At 34.3% G+C, this 23,669-nt stretch overlaps 1 long non-coding RNA gene and 1 pseudogene across 1 annotated transcript; one reads left to right on the plus strand and one right to left on the minus strand.

The window, feature by feature from the left end:
• Positions 1-2,821: 2,821 nt before the first annotated feature.
• LOC123920390 lies at positions 2,822-21,838 on the plus strand (annotated as a pseudogene).
• LOC123920391 lies at positions 17,592-19,386 on the minus strand. Its single transcript, XR_006813653.1, has 4 exons — positions 19,067-19,386; positions 18,886-18,950; positions 18,050-18,184; positions 17,592-17,895 (listed from the first exon to the last, which is right to left on the minus strand). It is a non-coding gene; the product is annotated as an uncharacterized LOC123920391 (long non-coding RNA).
• Positions 21,839-23,669: the final 1,831 nt, after the last annotated feature.

Raw genomic sequence — 23,669 nt, forward strand, 5'->3', positions numbered from 1 at the left:
TATTATAAAAGTTGTGGTTCGAGTATTACATTCTTCAATCAAAATAATACTAATGTAATTAATTAGTAAAAATAGTGTTTATATAAATCTTAAATCAACTAATGTATTTATTAGCTATACAAAACAACCTAGATAATGGACTTTATATACAATATAAAACCCTTTCCCGTGTCACAATCAGAGCGGAGCTTCACCGACGACTCGACATCGAATACCACAAAATCCTGTAAAATCTGGACCCCCAACGGTCCAGCACATAACACATAAAAGAGAGTTAGATAACATACTCAAAATATACAAGTGTAAGTAAATTGTACTTAAACACTTCTTCATAAAAACATGCATAATCATACATTATACATATACATCACCATCATTCATGCATATTCATATATCATGCATATTACTTCATTTATCACATAATCAATCATCTACAATTATATACCAAACATATAGTTTCACGTCGTCTCGGACAATACCAAAACATCAACAAATACATTGTTCAGATTATGGTCATGACGGACCCTGCGTTGTTCATTTTATAGTCATGACGGACTCTGCTACTCACATACGGATTAACAATCAACATTTACCAAGTATGTGTCAAACATCATTTATAATAAAATGCACACATAATCCCTAATGCAATCTAATGCTTCACATTCATGTTATGTCCTCTAGACACCTCTAATGCATGTGGTACCATCGTCTTTATCAGAGTATTTCACCTCCGATATCCGTCTTTATCAAACAAATATAGTTCGATATCCTTCTTTATTGGACAAGCCAATATCCCTAAATATTCATGATGCATGCACTCAAAACTCATGAATATATTCATCAACAATTTTGGCATATAGCCCGTCAACAATAACGTGGAACACTATCCAACGTCCGTCTTTATTAAGATAATCAATACCTTAATATCCGTCTTTATCGAATAACATAATTCGATATACTTCTTTATTAGAATAACATAATCCTAATATCCTTCTTTATTAAGTTAATTAACACCTTAATATACTTCATTTATTCTTCATACATGATTAACAATCATTATAAGCATCAACAAGCATCAACAAGCATCAACAATCATCAACAATCATGTAAGAATAAGACACTGATTCAAAACTACATGCAAAGGAAGATCGCAGATGAAAAACTGGTGAAAACTGCAACATTTTCGCCTGAGGCGAAACAAATTTCGCCTGGGGCGAAATTCTACTGGTCTACTGGTTGCTCACTGACTAATTTTCGCCTGGGGCGAAATATATTTCGCCTGGGGCGAATTCTCTGCAGAATGAACTGGTTCTGATTTCTGCAGGACAGCCTCTCATTGCAACGATCATAACTTGGGCTACGAAAGTCCAATGGAGACGCACATATACTCGTTGGAAAGCTAACAAACAAGGCTACAACTTTTATGTTGGCCACTAAAACCAGTTCACAACGAAAAGAGGTCAAAATTGCACGTAAAGGTTCAGACCTCATAGATAACAATTTCTACATTTCTCATTTCAAACTCTAAACTCACAAGACTCTCACATAAACCATTTTTCATGTTATAAACCCCAAATAAGTTCATATTCAAGTGCAACAAGCATATCTAAACACAAAAGGACAGTTCATTTCTCAGATCTACGTCATAAACATCGAAAAAGTAAAGATTGACACTTTTTCATCAAAACTCTCAAGAACACAAGTTCTTGAGTTTAATCTGTTATAAAACTCGTTTTTAACCATTAAATCCGTTCATTAATCATGTTAAAAGCATGTTAAACATATTAAGAACCTTAGGAACGATTTCCATCAAGAAAATCCGTTCTAAGCTAAAACGAAAATGGGGTGGAGGAAGTTCGGGTGAGGAGAAATCGACATTCTCCCCTTCCTCGAGTCACCCACGAATATGAAATCTACTCTCTTACCTGGATTCGAAGAAAACACGACGAAGATCTCGAATCCCTAGCTCTCCCCTTGCTCTAGCTCCTCAAGCTCTCTCTTCTCCTCTCAAGAACACAAGAACCATGAGAAATGAATTTCTCTCTCTCTTCCTTGCCCTTAATGGGCGCCCCCTCACACACACTCAAGGCCCATTGGGCCTCAAGCCCAATTGGCTTGGCCCAATAACACGTTAACTCTCACTACTCGTTTAATAACAAAAGTACTCGATAAATAACCCTAGTTATTAACTTAATTAAAATTCCACGTTAAATAAAATATTTTAACACATAAAAATAATAATACGAAAATTGGGTCGTTACACATCTAACATATTAAAGACGTAAAAGGTTCTTAACTAGTGTTCCGGGGTCGCATGACCCATTAAACTTATCGGGCTACTCCCTCCGTCCCAAATTGAGTGACACAGTTGACTGTTTCACGTATGCCGATGCATAACTTTGACGATTAATATTTTTAATCATATTATAGTAAAAATTATAAAAATATGATATTTTGAAAATATTCATCGAGACAAATTCAACAACATATATGCTAATATTTATTTTTATCTAATTTCCTATGATTAAATGCCCCATTTATTTTATTTGAGTTCATGCATGAAAAGGAGTTGAAGAAGTCGAGAAGACAATGCATCTTGTCATTTCCTATGAAATGAATCCCTATTAATTCAATTTTCTTTACCTCTATTTGATGAGTACTATCAGTGTAGCCGGTTCAACTTTCTGTAAAGAGTCTCTTTCTAGCTACACAAGTTTGTTGTTGTAGTAAAGAGAGTTTGATTTGGCTACACTAGTTTGTTACACTATCTTGAGTACTTCTCCAAATACTCCTACTCTTAATTTGAGGTCTAACTTGTATTATGGAGAAGAGATGCACTAATACAATGGAGGAATGTCTTCATCATCCAAGCTTAATAAGTATTGTTTTCTCTTGGACTTTAGAGGATCTTCTCAATGAATATTGATGACGGATCGTCACACTCTCTAATCCATGCCTATTTTAGCAACATTAGATGCATTTTAGTAGGTTTTTAGCAATAAATATAAGAGAAATCTAACCATAAGCTTGATTACTTGTTTTGCAAGAAAACAGGAAAAATTGCAGGAAATGGATGATTTTCACTACGCTGGGGGCGTGGTCCATCACGCGCAGCGTGATGCTTATCACAGAGAGACCAAAAACCAGCTTTGATCACGCGCAGCGTGGGGACTGTCCACGCGCGGCGTGAAACTCTGACCTGAGAAGACTTGCCCACTGACTTAGTCACGCGCGGCGTGAGATCTATCACGCGCAGCGTAGTGTTAATTTCAGCAACCACGCGCAGCGTGGTAGATCTCACGCGCAGCGTAGTGTTAATTTCAGCAACCACGCGCAGCGTGGTAGATCTCACGCGCAGCGTGGTTGCAGTCAGTATATATGGAAAAATCAGTTTTCTGGATCGGGGTTGGAAAATTCTGCATCTTTTCACTACATTCTGGTTTTGGAACTTGAAGATCGTGATTCAACACTCCAGCGGAGAGCTCCAAGCGCATCAGATCATGGATTCACAAGCCGTGGCGATGAAGCGAGGAAGCGTACGAAGAACGATGAGGAGCTAAACTCCCTCGGAGGTAGAATCTAGGATAGTTTAGAATGTAGTTCAGCTGAATGTAACCTGCAATTGTGTAAGATCATACTCTCTTTATAGTATTCATTCAATTCAAGTCTGTTTCTAATGCTTTACAATCCTTCATTAGTGTTGTAATGATTTTGAGTTAAGTCACGTGCGAGAGTATTGATTTAATGTCTGAACTGAATTGTATTGAGCACTCGAGTGTCTCCGGTCGAGAGATTGAGGCATAGAGTGTAGCGAACGATTGACGCGCGTTAATATCATTCGTTGTAGGTAGCTTCCGCCCGAGAGATCGGGGGAGTATCGACAACGAATAGAGTGGATTTTGACAAGAGATTGCGATTCACTAATTTGTCGATCTAGTTGTGAATACTTGAGTAGATCTTATGACATTGTAGGTTGCATGCGGTTAGCTATAGACTAGATGATTCCGATGATTCTACCTCGCTTTTCCATATTATCAAGCACATTTTCTAGCATTCATTACTCAACATACCCCCAATTTATGTGTATTTTCGGTGTAATGTCTATGAACACGATTCGACTAGTTTGATCACACAATCCCTGTGGATCGATATTTTTATTACTACGTGGTTTTCGTGCACTTGCGAAATTATCCATCAAGTTTTTGGCGCCGTTGCCGGGGATTGTGATTGATTCGACAAGGCAATAGTGTTCATATTTTCTGTGTTTTCCTTATTTTTCTGTTTTATATTTTTCTCCCGGAGCGTTCTACTTGTGTGTTTCATTGTGCATGCGGAGAACAGGTCCAATTAAGCTGGATTTCGATTCTGAAATTGAGACAGCAGCACGAGCAAATCGTAAAGCGGGAGGAAGATATGTTTGAATCATACAATCAAGAGGCACTCTTAACTAGTTGCAAGTTCAATAATGTCTTTCTACAAATCATTACCAAACAACTAGAAGCTCAATGTATGGTGCAAGCAACCTCTCAAAATAATCCTCATTTCAACACCTTCAATCTTGGAGTGAAGAATCACATGAATTGTTCTTATGGAGCTAATCTGAATCAAGCATTTCCTCAAGATCAACATTATGAAGATCACCTTGAATCTTTTGAAGATACTCTTATCTTAGCCATGAAGATGACTCAAGGCAATTTTGAGGTGATGAAGGCAAACCAAGAAGTGTCAAGCGAACGTCATGAAGCCTCCATCAAAAATCTCGAAAATCAAATTGGTCAACTAGCAAGGCAAGTCTCTTCTCTACAAACTCAAAGTGGTTTTTATGGAAACACCACGGATCTTCGTAATGAAAGTTGTAATTCCATTAATTTGAGGAGTAGAGAAGTTTCATCACAAGAAGTAGTGGAGAATCCTAAGAAGGATGAGAGTAAAAATGGTGTAGTTGAAAAGATGAGGGATGGTGTAGTTGAAGATAGAAAAGAAAATAAGGAAGAAGAAAAAAATAAGGAAGAAAAAGCTTATGAGGGTGAAGTTGAAAAGAGAGTGGAGAGTGAGTCGAGTGCCAAGAAAGGCAAGAAACCTCTTGTGAAGGGCCCCAAGTTTCAAGTTCCTTCACCATATGCTAGAATGCCTTATCCTAGGATGAAGAAGGTCAATAACCAAGACCTTGAATTTTGTGGAGTGGTATCCGAATGTTTCAAAGTGGAAGTGCTAGAGGAAGTGGTAAAAGATGAGAAAGAAGAAGAGTGGGATCATGAGATTGAAATTTTTCTTCAAAACTTGGATAACCCCCTAGAAGAGGAGAAAGAGCCAAAGGCAATAAAAAAGCCACCGGAATTGAAAGAACTTCCTCCTAAATGGAAGTATGTGTTTTTGGGTGGCGACTCTAGGAAACCCGTGATCATAAGTGATTTGCTCACTCCACTAGAAGAGAATGACTTGTTAAAAGAAGCGGAGAAAGTGAATGACGACCTAGGATGGGACTTGGATGGTGTGGTTCCTATCTATTGTTTGCACAAGATGGCCAAAGAAGAAGAGCCCGATCCGGTTGTCAATCCTCAAAAGTCTTCCACTTCAACATTTAAAGCTTCGGTGAAGAAAGGTTCTAAGAAATCTCCATCACGGTCTAGTAAGAAGGAAAGAACCAATTTGAAGACCAAAGGGGAAGATCTCAAGAGTGATTCGGGAAGTGTGAAATCATTACCTATTGATATTAATATTGCTCCTTTGAATGAAGAGAACAAGAGGAGCCGGGTTGAGTCAACTTTGAAGTATCCTCCCTAACTTGTGAGGATGAAGCGTCAAGCTAATGACGAGAAAGAAGCGCTTCATGGGAGGCAACCCATGAGTTTACGGTCTTTTCTTCCCTTTCACTCTTATGCTACTTTACTTTCGTTGGTTTGTAATAATAATTTGATGTTGCTTGGATTTGGCTGGATGTACTATTTTAACTCTGAATTTGAATCTTCTTTTGTATGATTATGGAATGGTTTTTACTTTTAGAGTTTGTTTCAATACTTTGGCATGTTCCTTCTAGTTACTTGAGTATCAATTGCTTGATTGTCTCCGCGTGTGATATGTGAAACCTGCAGTGCAATAGCTTGTTGCACTCATGTGATCAAGAGGCAAAGGAAGGGAACGCACACTTTTTGACCGGTTCTTTGATTCGACCCAACCGAGAGGTATTGAGCCAAACACTCCTTTTTCTTCTATGTGTGATATCCACTCATGTATTGTCTCTCGATTTTGCTTGTCGTCTTTTTATTTGATTGGTACTTTTGTAGCACACACGAGGCATGTTCCTTGGTACCTTTGAGCCTTTCTATCCACCCTTACATATAATTATCCTTTGCTTAACCAATTTGAGCTGAAAAAGAAAATGTTATTTGGCACAACCCTAAGAATTTTTGAGAAAAAAAAAGGAATGACTTTCTTGGAGGTTAGGCACCTAATTAGTGGTTGATGCGCATTGCTCGCCGCTAAGTTTGGGGTTGCTCTTTGGAATTAGCAACAAATAAAGTTTGGGGTGAGGGTACTAGAGAACTTATAAAAGTTTTGATTGAAAAATTTCAAAAATTGCAAGGCAAAGAAGAAGAGAAGTGAAAGAAGAAAATGAAGAAAAAAAAAAAAAAAAACAAACAAGATGAATGAATATGAAACAAAAACAAAAAAAATATGGAAATGAAGTGATAGCCTTGAATTCTAAAGAATTGCAAAACTTTGGTTGATGATTTGAAAAAATTTCTCTAGTCCACTTTATTTCAAAAGGGTTTTGGTTTATGAAAATGTTCTTTGACTAATAGGGGGATCTAACTCCAAGTTTTTCTACTACTTATCCAAAATGTCACCATCCACCCTAGCCAAGCCACGTTATAACCCTAAAAGACCTCTAATGTGTGTGCACAAAGTGAACCGAATGAATTCTTAGACTACTTGCAAAATTATTGTTGACTGGCATTGATGTGTTGATTTGAGTGAATTACCAAAACTGAAGAGTGCATGTGAGTGGTGTGATGAAATCATAGAGCCTTGGTCGAAAAGTGTGAACTACTTGAAAATGTCTTGCGGGAACGATTGTGCAATTGAGCATTGTTTGCAGGTGGATCATTGATCATCAGGTGATTCTCACGTATGTATGATTTGAGTGAATTTAAGGAAAATGCCAAGGTCTTGACACAAAAGCTTGAGGTAAAAGTTGTTTCCTTGAGGACAAGGAAAGGTTTAAGTTTGGGGTTGTGATGACGGATCGTCACACTCTCTAATCCATGCCTATTTTAGCAACATTAGATGCATTTTAGTAGGTTTTTAGCAATAAATATAAGAGAAATCTAACCATAAGCTTGATTACTTGTTTTGCAAGAAAACAGGAAAAATTGCAGGAAATGGATGATTTTCACTACGCTGGGGGCGTGGTCCATCACGCGCAGCGTGATGCTTATCACAGAGAGACCAAAAACCAGCTTTGATCACGCGCAGCGTGGGGACTGTCCACGCGCGGCGTGAAACTCTGACCTGAGAAGACTTGCCCACTGACTTAGTCACGCGCGGCGTGAGATCTATCACGCGCAGCGTAGTGTTAATTTCAGCAACCACGCGCAGCGTGGTAGATCTCACGCGCAGCGTAGTGTTAATTTCAGCAACCACGCGCAGCGTGGTAGATCTCACGCGCAGCGTGGTTGCAGTCAGTATATATGGAAAAATCAGTTTTCTGGATCGGGGTTGGAAAATTCTGCATCTTTTCACTACATTCTGGTTTTGGAACTTGAAGATCGTGATTCAACACTCCAGCGGAGAGCTCCAAGCGCATCAGATCATGGATTCACAAGCCGTGGCGATGAAGCGAGGAAGCGTACGAAGAACGATGAGGAGCTAAACTCCCTCGGAGGTAGAATCTAGGATAGTTTAGAATGTAGTTCAGCTGAATGTAACCTGCAATTGTGTAAGATCATACTCTCTTTATAGTATTCATTCAATTCAAGTCTGTTTCTAATGCTTTACAATCCTTCATTAGTGTTGTAATGATTTTGAGTTAAGTCACGTGCGAGAGTATTGATTTAATGTCTGAACTGAATTGTATTGAGCACTCGAGTGTCTCCGGTCGAGAGATTGAGGCATAGAGTGTAGCGAACGATTGACGCGCGTTAATATCATTCGTTGTAGGTAGCTTCCGCCCGAGAGATCGGGGGAGTATCGACAACGAATAGAGTGGATTTTGACAAGAGATTGCGATTCACTAATTTGTCGATCTAGTTGTGAATACTTGAGTAGATCTTATGACATTGTAGGTTGCATGCGGTTAGCTATAGACTAGATGATTCCGATGATTCTACCTCGCTTTTCCATATTATCAAGCACATTTTCTAGCATTCATTACTCAACATACCCCCAATTTATGTGTATTTTCGGTGTAATGTCTATGAACACGATTCGACTAGTTTGATCACACAATCCCTGTGGATCGATATTTTTATTACTACGTGGTTTTCGTGCACTTGCGAAATTATCCATCAAATATCTTTTCAAAAATCAGGTTCTTTCTTCACTTTTCAATGAAAAATACATTAGACTTTTAAGAGACAAAAGCTTATATTTGTAGACAATTTTTTTTTTTTATAATTTTCTTTTGATTTCATGCCTCAACTTTTTAACAACTTATCAACTTTTTTCCCATTTTCATTTAAATAATTTTTTTTGGACCAGTTACATTGATTTATGTTGACCCGATTTTTTCATAAATTTAGGACTAGAGGCAGTAGTTTTAGAAGCTCATTATTTTTTCTATTTGAGGAAAATACATTAAGAAATTATCTAGTAGAATTGAAATGTATTGTAGTTTTTATTGTTTGAATGTTGGATACTCTGCTGTCTCTTCGACTTCTCCATTGAAATCTCCGTCATTTGAATAAGGTTTTATGTATTGTTATATCAGCTTTTCAAGATAGTTTATGAAAAAAATAACTTATAGAAATACAAATTTTTGTTATGAATTGACATAAAAGTTTATTTATTTGCATAAAATATTTTCATAAGTTCAAAAATAAGCCAGGACCAAATGGGCCCATAATTTTTTATGACTTATCATTTTTCTGTTGTGAAATGACAAATATATTTCTAGTACTCAAATTTCTTCAAACAGAATCGTGAAGTATCATTGTCTCAGTAAAGGTAGCTTGAAATGATGCTCAATTTCGCGCAGGTACCGAAGATTCCACAGACATTCTTGTCCACAAAAGGTTACATGAATTCATTCTTTCCTGCATTGATTGAGGAAACACATAGTGATGTTTACTCAACCTTGATGAGTGTGCCTCAAGCTTCTTTTTGTGAAATCAGAACAATGGAAACATCCAAGGACTTCAATCCTCCCTATAGCTTGTACTATAACATTACAGTGAAGAACATCACTGATGAAGTGTATGGCGTAGGAAAATATGAACCTGAAGTTGGTGATCTCATTGCATTCACAAATATTCGACCGAGAAGCGTGCATGACTTGAGCAGGATAAAGGATTACTGTCATATAGCTTATATTCATGGATCGAAAGATGAATTTACCGATGAGATTCCTATACTGTTATCAAAGTACATGGAGATGGAGATGCATAGTAAATTTGATTTGAGGAGGAATAAAGCACAGAAACTCTATGCAGTTTATCTCATTAACATGACCACTAATGTTCGTATTTGGAAAGCATTGAATTCGGAGATGGAAGGATCCAACATGAATATAATCAAAAAAGTGTTGCAGCCTTATTCGGGGGTAAGAATTGCCAAGTTATTGTTTTACCATAGACTTCTGTTACACTCAAGAAAATAATGAAATTATATGTTCATCATAGTCTTTTGTATTAATCAATTTACTGTCAAATTTGAAATATTCATGCATAGATTTCTTCAATTGATAATGATTTTGTCTAATGTGCGGAAGTAAATTAGTCTTGCACCATGCACAAATAGGTTTTTCGCCGTTGGATCAATAAGTCCGTCATATCTCATTTGATTCAATGATAGAAAGTAACTTGTGTACTATATCAAATTTATCCCACTTGTGCACCATAGAACTAGCCATTGATAGTATGCTATTTGTCTTTATTTTCAGTCTTTGTGATGTTTTTGAAGTTTTTGCAACTGTAATTGTTGCTGTATTAAACATATTTTTCGCAATATCAACAATAGCGATTGCAACTTTGCTACTTCTTGTTCTATGATATTATTACTATAGATATTATCCTAAAAAGTAACATGTTTTAATTATTATATATAACAGAGGGAAGAAACCTGTCATACTTGCTTGTCGGAGGAAATTCTCGGTCAATCCTATGCCCGAGTACAAAACATAATCAAAGCTCAGAATCTGAATGAATCTCAAAAAGATGGTATTCTAAATTGTCTTCATATGAAGAAATGTCATCACAATGATCCTATTAAACTCATATGGGGTCCACCAGGAACTGGCAAAACAAAGACAGTTGCTTCAATGCTATTCTGTCTCCTCAAGTTAAGAATCAGAACAGTGACATGTGCTCCAACAAACACTGCAGTTTTGGCGGTGGCGTCGCGCCTTCACACCATAGCTAAGGATTCACTTGAGCATGGTTCATATGGTCTTGGTGACATAGTACTATTTGGAAATAGTAAAAGAATGAAAATAGATTCTTATAAGGGTCTTGGTGAAGTGTTTTTGGATAATAGAGTCATTGATTTGTTAAAATGTTTTTCTCGAATGACTGGATGGAAAAATAGTTTGGAATCAATGATCAAATTACTAAAGTATCCTGAAGATCAATATGCTTTGTATAAGAACAAAAAAGATGATGAAAATGTTATGTCATTAGAAGAATTTGCCAATAAAAATTATGGTCATGTAAAGCCTGCATATTTTTCATACATGAGACGTTTTAAGTATCGTTGTCCTATGACATTGGAGGAGTTTGTGAAGAAGAAATATGGCTATATTGTTGAGCAATATGATATATATAAAGATGAAAACAAGTTAGGTGTTGGTATGAGCATGGAGCAGTTTTTAAGACAAAAGTTCTGTGTATTTGGAGGGAAGTTGAAGTCATTCGCAAAAACCTTGTGTACTCACTTACCAACATGTTTCCTTCCGATTAAGGTGGCGATGAAAATATTTAGAGTTCTTGACTTGTTAAAATCTCTTGAAGTCTCCATGAATCAAAGCAAACAAACACAAACTTTCCATGGTAATTGTGAGGACGGAGAAAGAATTTTTGCTTGGTTTGGATGGTCAAGCATTGAAAAACAAGAGTTTCTTCACACACTTTGTTTTCTTTGTAACACTATCAAGCTTCCACAAATTACATCAAAATTTGGCATATCACAATTTTGCTTGAAGAATGCATGCCTTCTTTTTTGTACTGCATCAAGTTCTTCTAAGTTGTACACAGAAGGAATGAAATAAGTGCAGTTTCTAGTGATTGATGAAGCTGCTCAACTTAAAGAATGTGAATCAACTATTCCATTGCAATTAAATGGTCTCAGACGTTGTATTCTCATTGGTGATGAGAGACAACTTCCTGCAATGGTCAAAAGCAAGGTACTTTGAAAATTATTGTCTCATTTTAATGTTTTACATGAAGGGTCAGTTTGAAATGGCTACATGCATTCAGCTCCATTTGAACCATCATATGGCCGCATCAACTATCCGACCTTGATCGGACAGTCTTGATGCAGAGTCATGGGGTTGTGGCTGAATACAATTCAAATTCCTTATTTGAGCTTTCCTACTGATATAATGTAAGCACATGTGAAACCATTTGGAAGAGCTTGTGAAAATATCTTATAACATGTGCATAATGTATTTTCTACTTAATTTTCACAAGCTATCTGAGAAAGCTTATGAAAACAGCCTATAGCCTGTAAGGAAATTGTTTGACTCTATTTTTTGTTATAGAAATAGTTCATACATAAGCACTTGTACGATACACATTTATCCGGAGAAAATGTCTTTATTATTTTTTTTTACAGAATTGGGACAAGATTTTTATTAAGGCTTATGATTGTGATGTTTTTGTGTCAGATTGCTGACAGGGCTGAATTTGGAAGAAGCTTATTTGAGAGGCTAGTGATGTTGGGATACAAGAAGCATATGCTTAATGTTCAATATAGGATGCATCCATCTATAAGCATGTTCCCAAGTAAAGAGTTCTATGATAACCAACTTTCTGATGCTCAGATTGTAACAAAAATAAGCTATAACAAACGTTTCCTTGAAGGAACAATGTATGGCTCCTACTCCTTCATTAACATATCTAAGGGTAAAGAGCAGACTAATCATGATCATAGTTTGAAGAATGTGATTGAAGCTGCTGCGATCTCCGAGATTATTGGAAGACTTAAGAAGGGTGCTTTCTCTTTTCCTTTTTCTTCTGTCAATAAGTTTTTAGCAATAAAGTATGATATAAGCCCTTTTTTATAAAGGATTTTATTAAGCGCTTATTACATAAATACTTATCATATATAAGTGCTTATGTATAAGTTATTTCAATAACAAAATTGTTTTCAATCTAGCTATAAGCATATTTCATAAGCTATCTTGACGAGCTTATGAAAATAAGCTGAAACCAACTTATGGACATGTCAAATCCTAACTTTTCGGTTAATGTTCGTTCAGTTGATGGCTTTCAAGGTGGTGAAGAAGATATTATAATAATATCCACCGTTAGATCAAATTTGAGTGGAAAAGTTGGTTTTCTTTCCAATAGACAAAGAGCTAATGTTGCAATCACTAGAGCTAGGTATGTTATTGTTATGTTGATTCCATGTTCTATGAACGTAGATGCAAATTTACCAATCGCGGTTGACACAAATGGTTAGACTTTCTGCTTACACCAACTGTGACGGAGTTTCTAATATGTAATACCGCAATTGGTAGGCTACATAAGTTACGCTGTAAATTCTCAATGTTGGTTTAAAACTGATTATATTTCTTTCTTGCAGATATTGCCTTTGGATTGTAGGAAATGCTACAACTTTAACTAATAGTAACTCTGTGTGGAGGAAGGTTGTTCTTGATGCTAAGGAAAGAAATTGCTTTCATAATGCTGATGAGGACAAGAAATTGGATCAAGTTATTGATGATGCATGCTTTGAGTTTGAACTGCTAGATGATTCTGCATCAGCATTTAATAAACTAAGCATAAGGGACATATCAGAAAGAACTACTTTCTCCAGGTAAGTGAAGCCATTACATCTTTTCATATATTCATGTTTATTGTATAATGACGAACAAGTAAATCAACATTTCAATATAGGACAAACAATTTGGTCTTTTAATTTTTCAAAATAGTAAATTAGTCTCTTAAATTAAAGAAGTTCATTCAATATAGGACAAAGACAGAAACTAATACTTGCATGATTTTATTTTCATAGGAAACCATTGACATTGTGGCGAGGATGAACAAGTAATCCTGGAAATGTGAAGACAGAAGACTCTGAAGCAACTCTAGAGATAGTAGTGATGCAAAATCATGCAATCATGGTGGTGTTTTTATTTTTATTTTTAAATAGTATATGTGTACAAGCAACTGAAGTATAGATTTTGTACTTTGAGATTATATGTCTCTTAACATGTTTGTGCTTGTGTTTCATAATTTAGACTTGAAAATGATCGAAGGCAATTAAATATTACTCAATGACAATGTTTTCATATCATACAACAATTTTGAAACATTAAAACACTACATATAATTTGCTCTGAAGCCATTATATTTCATACGACGACGAGGTAACTTGAAATGATGCTCAATTTCGCGCAGGTACCGAAGATTCCACTGACATTCTTGTCCATAAAAGGTTACATGAATTCATTCTTTCCTCCATTGATTGAGGAAACACATAGTGATTCCACTGACACTCTTTTTGTGAAATTAGGACAATGGAAATGTCCAAGGAATTCAACTCTCTTTGTTACGAGGAAATCCTGGTTGATCCTAAACGACATCTCAGGAAGATTCTATTCTAAGTTGTCTTCATCACAATGATCCTACAATATTGCTTATGCTATTGCGCCGAAAGATGATTTTTCTGGTGAAATTTTGATTCTGTCATCTAAATGCTTGATTAAAAATAACTTCAAGAAAGACAATACAAAGAAAATGTATGGAGTTCAACTTATGAACATGACATTGACAACGAATATTCATATTTTGAAAGCCTTGAATTCACAGACAGAGGGTGAACTCCTTGCATTATAAAAATGTTACGATATGTTATGATTCTCTCATTATAATAATTTATATTGTAATTAAGTTAGGATCATTAGTCTTTATGTGTATTTATTTTCTTTGTTTCTTTGTCTCTAATCTTATAATATAAATAGGAGTTTTTACATGTACTTGAAACACACAATGAATATACAAATATTTTATATATCTTCCTGAGTTTCTACATGGTATCAGAGCCTATCGGGTCTATCGTTGGGCTTTCGACATCATTCACGCTTCAGGCCCATTAGGCCGGGCTGAAGCGTGAGGGGGTGTGTTAGCGGCCAACATTCGGTGGGATTTAGTCCCACATCGGATAGATAGGTTTATTAATATTTATCCAATATTTATTGAGAAGAGTTTATAAAGAGGAGGCAATCCTCACCTTACAAGCCGGTTTTGTAAGGATGAGTTAGGCCTCGATATTCGTGACATGGTAAAAAGTGTTGCGACCTTGTGATACGATCATTTTCCTATGAATTATAGAAAATGCTCAAAAAATATTTTCCTAAACATGTGGAAGGAAACTTATCAAAAATGTTCAAAAAATATTTTGGATGAAGATGCTTTGAGCTCAATTTGAAGCCCAATTCACATGAAGCATCCTTGGCTGATTTATGGTCTAATAATATTGGATAAATACAACATCTCATGTATAGATCATGAGCAATACACATGAATTATAGAAATATGAAATTGGTACTAAAAATGATAAAATCCTTCAGGGATAACATGTATATTGAATTCTTCCCGAATTCATAAAAAATAATTTAGAGAAATTTCTTCAAGAACTATATAGCATCGTTATAATGTAAAATTAATTATTTATGCAATCCTTCAAGGATACATATCACATTGAGTTATTAAGGGGAATTGTATAACATATTGGTACAATCCTTCAGGGATGCATATAGATTGAATTATTCTAGAATTCAAAATGAATAAATAAAATAATGTTATATAAAAATGTGCAATCCTTTAGGAATACGTAAATATATCGAATTTTTCTGGAATTCAAAAGAAATAAACAAAATAATGTTATATAAAAGATTGATATAAAAAAAAGAAAAAAATATAAGTTCATTGCTTCGTGCTGATAACGTGTTATGAACTATTTCTAAAGATGAGGAAGAATATAGAAGAGAAGAGATGAAGGAGAGAAAGAGAAAGGAATAGACTTTGTATTATTCTATTCACAAGTGTGCTTTACATTATAATAAATTGGTCATATTTATAGGACACATTTAGGGACAAGAAAACCTACACAATAATGGACATTCATTACATATTATTATTCATAACAGATTAGAAATATTTAAGATAATTTAGTAAATTTGATAGTAATTAACTTTATTGTATTATTATTAATATTTAATAGTATTTTTTCTAATGAAAAATATTGTTAATAGTTAATACAATAGTATGTCTTCTTCGAGTCCAGATCAGCTCCATTACCTTATGCTCCATTTTGCTCCATTACCTTCATAGATGTTTGCCATGTGGCAATGAATGTTTTTAATGGCCCGGATTTACTCTATGTTTTTTTTATTTAGAAAATACAAAACATAGTATAACCCTCATTCTTCTTCTTCTTCTTCTTCTTCTTGTTGTGTGTCTCTCTCTAATCTGCCATCTTTTTGCCATGAAATTGAAATCTCGCTGCTACGAATTTCGTCGTTGAATAATAAAAAGGGAGAGAAACAAGTTTCAAACACTCTCTTCTCTAACCGAAATACTGATACGCTAATTCATGCAAAAAAACTCCAATCTTTGTCCTCTTTAAAGTTGTTGTTTCTGCAAAAAAAAAATAAATCCCATTCTTTACTCTTGATTCTACAACCCAACAACTTCTGATTGGTGCTTCTTTCTTCTAATTCCCAGCAACAATCCCTTTTAAGTTGCAATCCAGTATATTAAAAATCAATTACAATACCACCAACACACTCTTCGGTTTTTAATAAAAAAATATTCAATTTCAATGACAATCTCAAATTTTGTTCGTCTCCCTCAGTAGTTTAACCAGACCTTCTTTGATTTCATTTAATCGTATAACTGAAAAGGGGAAAAATAGCGGCGACACCGCGACAATGAACGGCGAGGAAGCAGAAAATCAAAAAATGGACGGTGATTAAGAGAGACAGCCACAACGGTGTTGTTGTTGTGTTTGTTGAAGCTTTGACGGAGAAGAGAGAAACGTTATCGATGGAGAAGAAGGAAAGAGTGTTGTTGTAGTTGTTGATTGTTTAAGATTAAATCCGGGCCATTAAAAACATTCATCGCCACATGGCAAACATCTATGAAGGTAATGGAGCAAAATGGAGCATAAGTTAATGGAGTTGATCTGGACTCGTCTTCTTCTATTAAAAAACATGATATTTTATTTTAGTCGAATGTCCTTCATTGAACTTAATATTTTTTAAGATCAACTTGAGTGGAGAATTGTGGCATGTCATTTAAAGAATCCACATCACCACTATAATCCATCGGAGGCCTATGGAGAGGGATTTACTTTTGTCATCCTCTTCATTTTTTCGCACGCCCTACGTATTTACCAAATATCTATGTATCTACTTAAGTAGCGGACATCCCTAAAAAACACCCTACCTTAAATAGCGGACGCCATTTATCTAAAAATTCTCATTTTTATAACGTCCCTACTTAAGTAATGGAAGAATAAAACGGGAAATACATAGGGCGCACGAATAATCGATAGAGTTGCAAATCTACTCTTAAGAATTGTGACATACCATTACAAGACTCCACACAACCGGCCACTATAATCCATTCGAGGCCTATACACATATTGGAATTTGTAGGTTGTGGTTCTAAAAAATAAAATTGTGTATTTTGAAAAGTATCATCACCCGAGCTGTCAAAATTGGGTCGGGATAATGGGCTGGTACAAATGCAATTGGTCTTTTTTGGCCCAAGTCCATGTGAACATCGAGTTGGGCCGGCTAGTCCACCGGACTTTGGGCTGGCCCATTACAAAAAAATTATGGTATTTTTGTAAAAATAATATCACACTACTAGAAAAAAATTCATTTGGGACGGAAAAATCCGTCGCACAACAGTTGAAATTTCCGTCCTGAAATAATTTTGGGACGGAATTTGCGACATCAAGAATTTCGTCGCATTTCCGCTCGTCGCAATGTCTGGGGGACGGAATTTTCCAATCTGTCGCAATGTTGGGACAGAATTCGGGACGGAAAAATGATAAAATGTTGTGACGGATTATACAATTCCGTCCCAATTTAGTGGCATATTTTAAAATTCCGTCTCAATACTGTGCTGCAAAATCTTGCTCAATTTCTTGTCCAATTCTAATGCATTCTGATAAAAGTAATTACTAATCAATAATATAAATTCATAATGTAATGATCATCAATTTTTATTCAACTAATAAGCAATTACATATTTGTCTGATACAATTATAAACATAATATACATAATCCAAATTCTAAAAATACATTCAAAAGACTAAAACTTATATTAATTTTGAAGATTGTAAGTACAAAGTCATCACTATTATCTTGGAGGCATGGACACATGTTTCCAATCCTTATGCAATGCATCATAATCAATAGGCTTGAGAAAGTACTCATTCATCACCAAACTCATAATGTTGAGGTAGAGATTTAAGTTGTGAACATAGCTTAAGAAAATTTTCCTGTAAACAAAAAACTAAAAAACATCAATTGACTATATACTAAGTGGCCTATCTCAACAAGTTCAAAAGAAATCTCCAACAAATTAACAAGTATGCATACTAAGAAAGAAAGATGTAACATGAAGTTGCAATCACATATCACATAGTGTCATACCTAACATATTATCTATTGTTCATATTATGTTCTCAAGTTGTGTCAATGGCCCTTCTTTTGCACCATAGAAATAGTCAACTAGTTAGATGTCAATGGCCCTTCTTTGCATCATTTCAGTAACTTGAGGATTGATCCCTAGTGAGAGATAAAAATGGATCCATCAATTACTATAGCTTCCACACCAATCACCTTATTATTATGATCAACTTTACCAATATTGGAATTCACATGGTAATGCCATATGGTTAAAGACAAAAACTTGTTAAAGAGAAGTTAAAGAGAAGTTAAAGACAGTCAAAGTGAAACAAAAACTTGTTAAAGTACTTGGTTATATTAAACAGAGCTAATATATCAACCACATCATCTTACAAGATTGTTACATGCACCTGGAATTATAAGTCAAGAGTTCAACCTCATGGTAATTGTAATTTATAATGTAAATCAATATCCACCTCAATGATTCATTACATTTTCTCTATTTTCTATCATCTTCCACTGTGACTTGGAAAATAAATAAAACATGGATTTTCTCAAAAATAATTAAAACCAACAAACTAAGCATGCACTGCCACTGAGATTGTAGCTAACGATATTTCTAAAATTGATTTAACATTATGGGTTTTATAGTAGAAAACAAGGAATATGGACTTCAAATAAAAATGAGGACTTCTATATTTTAAAATAAAACTGGGAAAGTAAGAAATTTTTTCAAAATTAAGACAACAATAGATCTAAACGGCGAGTACTTTTTGGATGAAAAATAATTTAGGGTTTTAAAAGAAAAATGAGTTTTTTTTTAGGTTTGAAGTATAAACTGAGCAAAATAGAAGACTCACCTTTGAAGTAGATCGTACCACGGCGGCTGTAGAGTTCCAACATAGTGGTTCCACCAAAACTATTTCTGAATAAAATGATAATGGTAGAGAATGAAGTGACTCAATATATACAAAGAAGGAAAAAAAACAAAAAAATAAAAGAGGAAGAAGAAAAACTGAAGAGGGTGGGAAATACTCTCACCACAACAGTGGAGAGGCAGACGACATAGTTGCTCCTCTCAAAAAATAGATCTCGCTATGGGGAGCTCGAAAAGTGTGTCTTTATCTCCGATCTGGTTGAGTGGTGGCGGGATCTGGATCGAAAAGGTCTGGCCGACGAGAGAGCATAGAAAGAGGTTTGAGTTTTTTGTTTCTCTCATTTGAGGGTAAAGAAAATAACGTGTGAAATTAAAAGAATTTCTCTCAATGATGGAACCATTTCCACAAATTGGTGACGGAATAATATATTCTGTCCCAAAGTAGCGACTGAAATTACATTCCGTCCCATAATAATTAATTAATGTTTATAAAATCACCTGTGACGAAAATATGTCGCAAATTCCGTCCCAATCATATAATTTTGAGACCGAAAATTTTTCCGTCCCGAAATTCCGTCTTAATTCAATTTTTTTCTAGTAGTGTCATCTAATTGAAAAGTTATTATAAAAAATATAGTTAATTGTGTAAGCTTAATAAAATATGTTATATTTACCTAAAACTTTAAAACAAAAAAAAATTATGATTTATTAATTTGATTTAATTTTTTTTATGAATCAAATTAGATTTTAATTGATATTTAGTGATGATGTAAAAATTATTTACACTTGCATACAATTATATCTCAATAAAATTAATAATTATGAGGAACTAATACATTAAAGTGATATAAAAAAATTGAATAAACAGAAGAAAAAAAATATTAAATGGGCCGAACTGGCCCATGTGGGCCGGGCCGAGATCTTAAATATGTAGTTCAAAAATAAGAGTTTAATTGTTGTGCACTGTCAGTATAAAGATTATTTACACATGCATTTAATGATGTGTTGCCACATCATTTAATGAATGTGACACATCATGTGTTTTTAAACACAATACATGATGTGTTGGTATATTATTGGTCGCATGTGTAAAATAACTTTACACTAACAGTGTATATAAATTAAATTCCAAAAATAATTAGGTCGGGCCAGGCTGACCCATATATACAATCTAGCCCATCGGACCGAGTCGGGCCGGGCCAACCCATTTGAGAGCTCTAATCATCGGTAGGATAGTGTGGTGGTTGAGTTTGCAAAATCTCTTATATTATAAGTTTGTTCCAAAAAACTATTTTTACCCTAATTTCATTTTCCCTCTCTTTTTCTATGTGGTCCCCTTACTCTTCTTCTAATCTCAGCCGTTTAATTACCTTCCTTTTATATGTAGTCCCATTAATCTTATTCTAATCTCAACCGTTTAATTTCATTACTTTTTTATGTGGTCCTCTTATATTTTTAATTTATTACCTCCACCATTGTTTGATTTTTACAACACATCATTATTAAAAAATATATAATAAAAATCTATAATAACATTATTGTCATGTTAGTAAAAAATATAATTAAATAATTTGCAATGTTCACATTATTGTCGCATCATTAGAGAACGAGAACAACAAGCTGAAGATGCAATATTCACATAATTCAAAATAATTTAAAATTGTTTATACATAAGCACTCTTACATGATAAGCGCTTATCTCGCATGATTAAGCTGTTTTTCCTAACATGTCGATACATTTATGTAACCTTTTTTTGTGTGGCAGAGTTTGTGAGGACAAAGAAAAAAGTTAGCATAGGGATCATATCTCCATACAAGGCACAAGTGTATGCAATCCAAGAGAAAGTGAAGCAGTACATGGTCTCAAATCCTAACTTTTCGGTTAATGTTCGTTCTGTTGATGGCTTTCAAGGTGGTGAAGAAGACATTATAATAATATCCACTGTTAGATCAAATTTGAGTGGAAAAGTTGGATTTCTTTCCAATAGACAAAGAGCTAATGTTGCAATCACCAGGGCTAGGTATGTTATTGTTATATTGATTCCATGTACTATGAACATATATGCAAATTTACCAATTGTGGTTGACACAAATGGTTAGACTTTCTGCTTACACCAACTGTGACGGAGGTTCTAATATGGAATACTGCAATTGGTAGGCTACATAAGTTACGCTGTAAATTCCCAATGATGGTTTAAAACTGATTATATTTCTTTCTTGCAGATATTGCCTTTGGATTGTAGGAAATGCTACAACTTTAACTAATAGTAACTCTGTGTGGAGAAAGGTTGTTCTTGATGCTAAGGGAAGAAATTGCTTTCATAATGCTGATGAGGACAAGAAATTAGGTCAAGTTATTGATGATGCATGCTTTGAGTTTGAACTACTAGATGATTCTGCATCAGCATTTAATAAACTAAGCATAAGGGACATGCCAGAAAGAACTACTTTCTCTAGGTAAATGAAACCATTACATTACATCTTCATATATTCGTGTTAATTGTATAATGATGAACAAGTAAATTAGCATTTCGATACTCAAAATTGTAAACGTCGAACAATTTGGTCTTTTGAATTTACAAAATAGTAAATTAGTCTCTTAAATTAAAGAAGTTCATTCAATATTCTAGTCCTTACATCAAAATATTTTTTATAACTTATTGAGTGACAAAGACAGAAACTAATACTTGCATGATTGTATTTCATAGGAAACCATTGACATTGTGGCGAGGTTGAACATGTAATATTGGAAAAGTGAAGACAGACGACTCTGAAACACTATTATGCACTAGGAATTAATGCCACCACTAAAGCATATACTCTGGGGATGGTGTTTATTTTATAGTATTTGTGTACAAGCAACTGAAATATAGATTTTGTCCTTTAAGGTTATAGGTCTCTTAACATGTTTGTGTTTGCTTATGTTATTGCTTATGTTTGTGTTTGTCCTATATTATATTATCATGTTTGTTTTTTTTAACCATTACACCGGGCATTTTAATATTTTCAATTTCATGTATTATTTGAACTTTTTGGAAACTTGGTGACCAATGAGTTTTTTTGAGTTAAAAGAATGGTCTTAGTTTAAATGATAGCTACCAGAGACATTATTGAGGTGCCAGATATTCGAATCCCGAGGTCCACGTTTCTCCACATTTAAATGTGTGAGTCTTATTATTAGACAATTTGACCAATAAAAAAAGAAGGGTCTTAATGGCACATGTTAAGATATCCCAATATAGAAATTCAATATTTAATGATATAAAAAATTTAATGTTTCAAAAGTTAAAATGTACAAATTAACATTTAATAATTTCTATTTTTGCTTCCTTAACATGTGTCTTAAGGGCACACGTTAACATTCTCCAAAAAAGAAAAAGAAAAGAAAGTAGCCTCACAGTGTGTGGGTTAAGAGGATTTTTGAGCAGCCATAGGAGATAAGAGAGAGAGCTCACGCAGCTACAAGAAAGAAAGAGATGAAATGCTTCAGTGTACTTTGTCTTTCCCTTCAGTGTACACTAGCTACAAACCCGTGCGTACGCACGAGACGCGCCTTCGGCGCGTTATATTGCGTCGGGGCGTTAGGTCGTAAGAGGTCTTCGGCGCGTTGCACGCACCTTCGGCGCGTTAAGAAGTTGGTTTCAACGAAATTAATTTTATAAATAGAAAGAATTAATTGATTTAAATTGTTGTGTTATAATTCATTGACATAACGATCAATTTAATTAGTTTATTAAAAAGTGTATTAGTGAAACAAAAATTCAAAATATTGTTGTCTATCATGGACTTATCTTTTAGGCCTGAGTCTGACCTTTTGAAAGCCTAATGTGACTTGTTAGCCTGTTTAAAAACCTATTTCACATGAACATATTTAAATAAATAATTATATTTATTTTTAAATATACGTATGAACTAATAAACCAATGTCCTTTTGATAATTAACATGACATTTTAGAAAATTTGACTATATATGTCATCATATTTCAATTCTATTTTATAATAATACATTTATATATGTGAAAAACTTATGTAGATTAATAAACTTAAAATACTGAAAAAGTTAATAAATTTATAATTTAGTTAAAGTACAAATTTTAATATATAAATAATTATAGTAGTAAAAATATTATTCATATCAACTTAAATAGGTCGGCCTAGTAGGCTAAAATGTTTTTTTAATGGTCGGCAGTCTGACCTATTTAACTAAATATAAAAATATATTGGCCTGAACATATGCTAGGCCATAGGCCCATGTAAGTATATTGAGGGCTTATATTAATTACGACATCGACATATTGTCAAATTTATTTTTATATTATCAAATAATTATTTATAAAATAATTCTTTCTTTTTAGATTATTACCTTAGACTTATTAAAATATCTTGGCCTGAGCCTATGCTAGGCCATAGGCCCGTGTAGGTATATCTCTGGCTTATGTTAATTACGACATTGACATATTGTTAATTTTTTTTATATTATCAAATAACTTTTTATAAAATAATTCTTTCTTTTTATATTATTAACTTATGTGTATATTAGTTTTTTTCAAATTGATTTATCAAGAATAAATTTTATGTGTATGATAAATATTTTAAATTTTTTTAATAGTTAAAATTGTTAATTTCTTTATTGTTAAGCATGAAGGAGTACTGCAATGTGTTTTTTTAAGCAAGAATGAGTGCAATGTTACCAGTTTTGTTTCTTCCTGTTGCAGGAGAAAGGAGTAGTAGCTACTACAAAAGTGTTTTAGAGTGAGACTTTGACCG

Source organism: Trifolium pratense, linkage group LG4 (genome assembly GCF_020283565.1).
Source record: "Trifolium pratense cultivar HEN17-A07 linkage group LG4, ARS_RC_1.1, whole genome shotgun sequence".
NCBI lineage: Eukaryota > Viridiplantae > Streptophyta > Magnoliopsida > Fabales > Fabaceae > Trifolium > Trifolium pratense.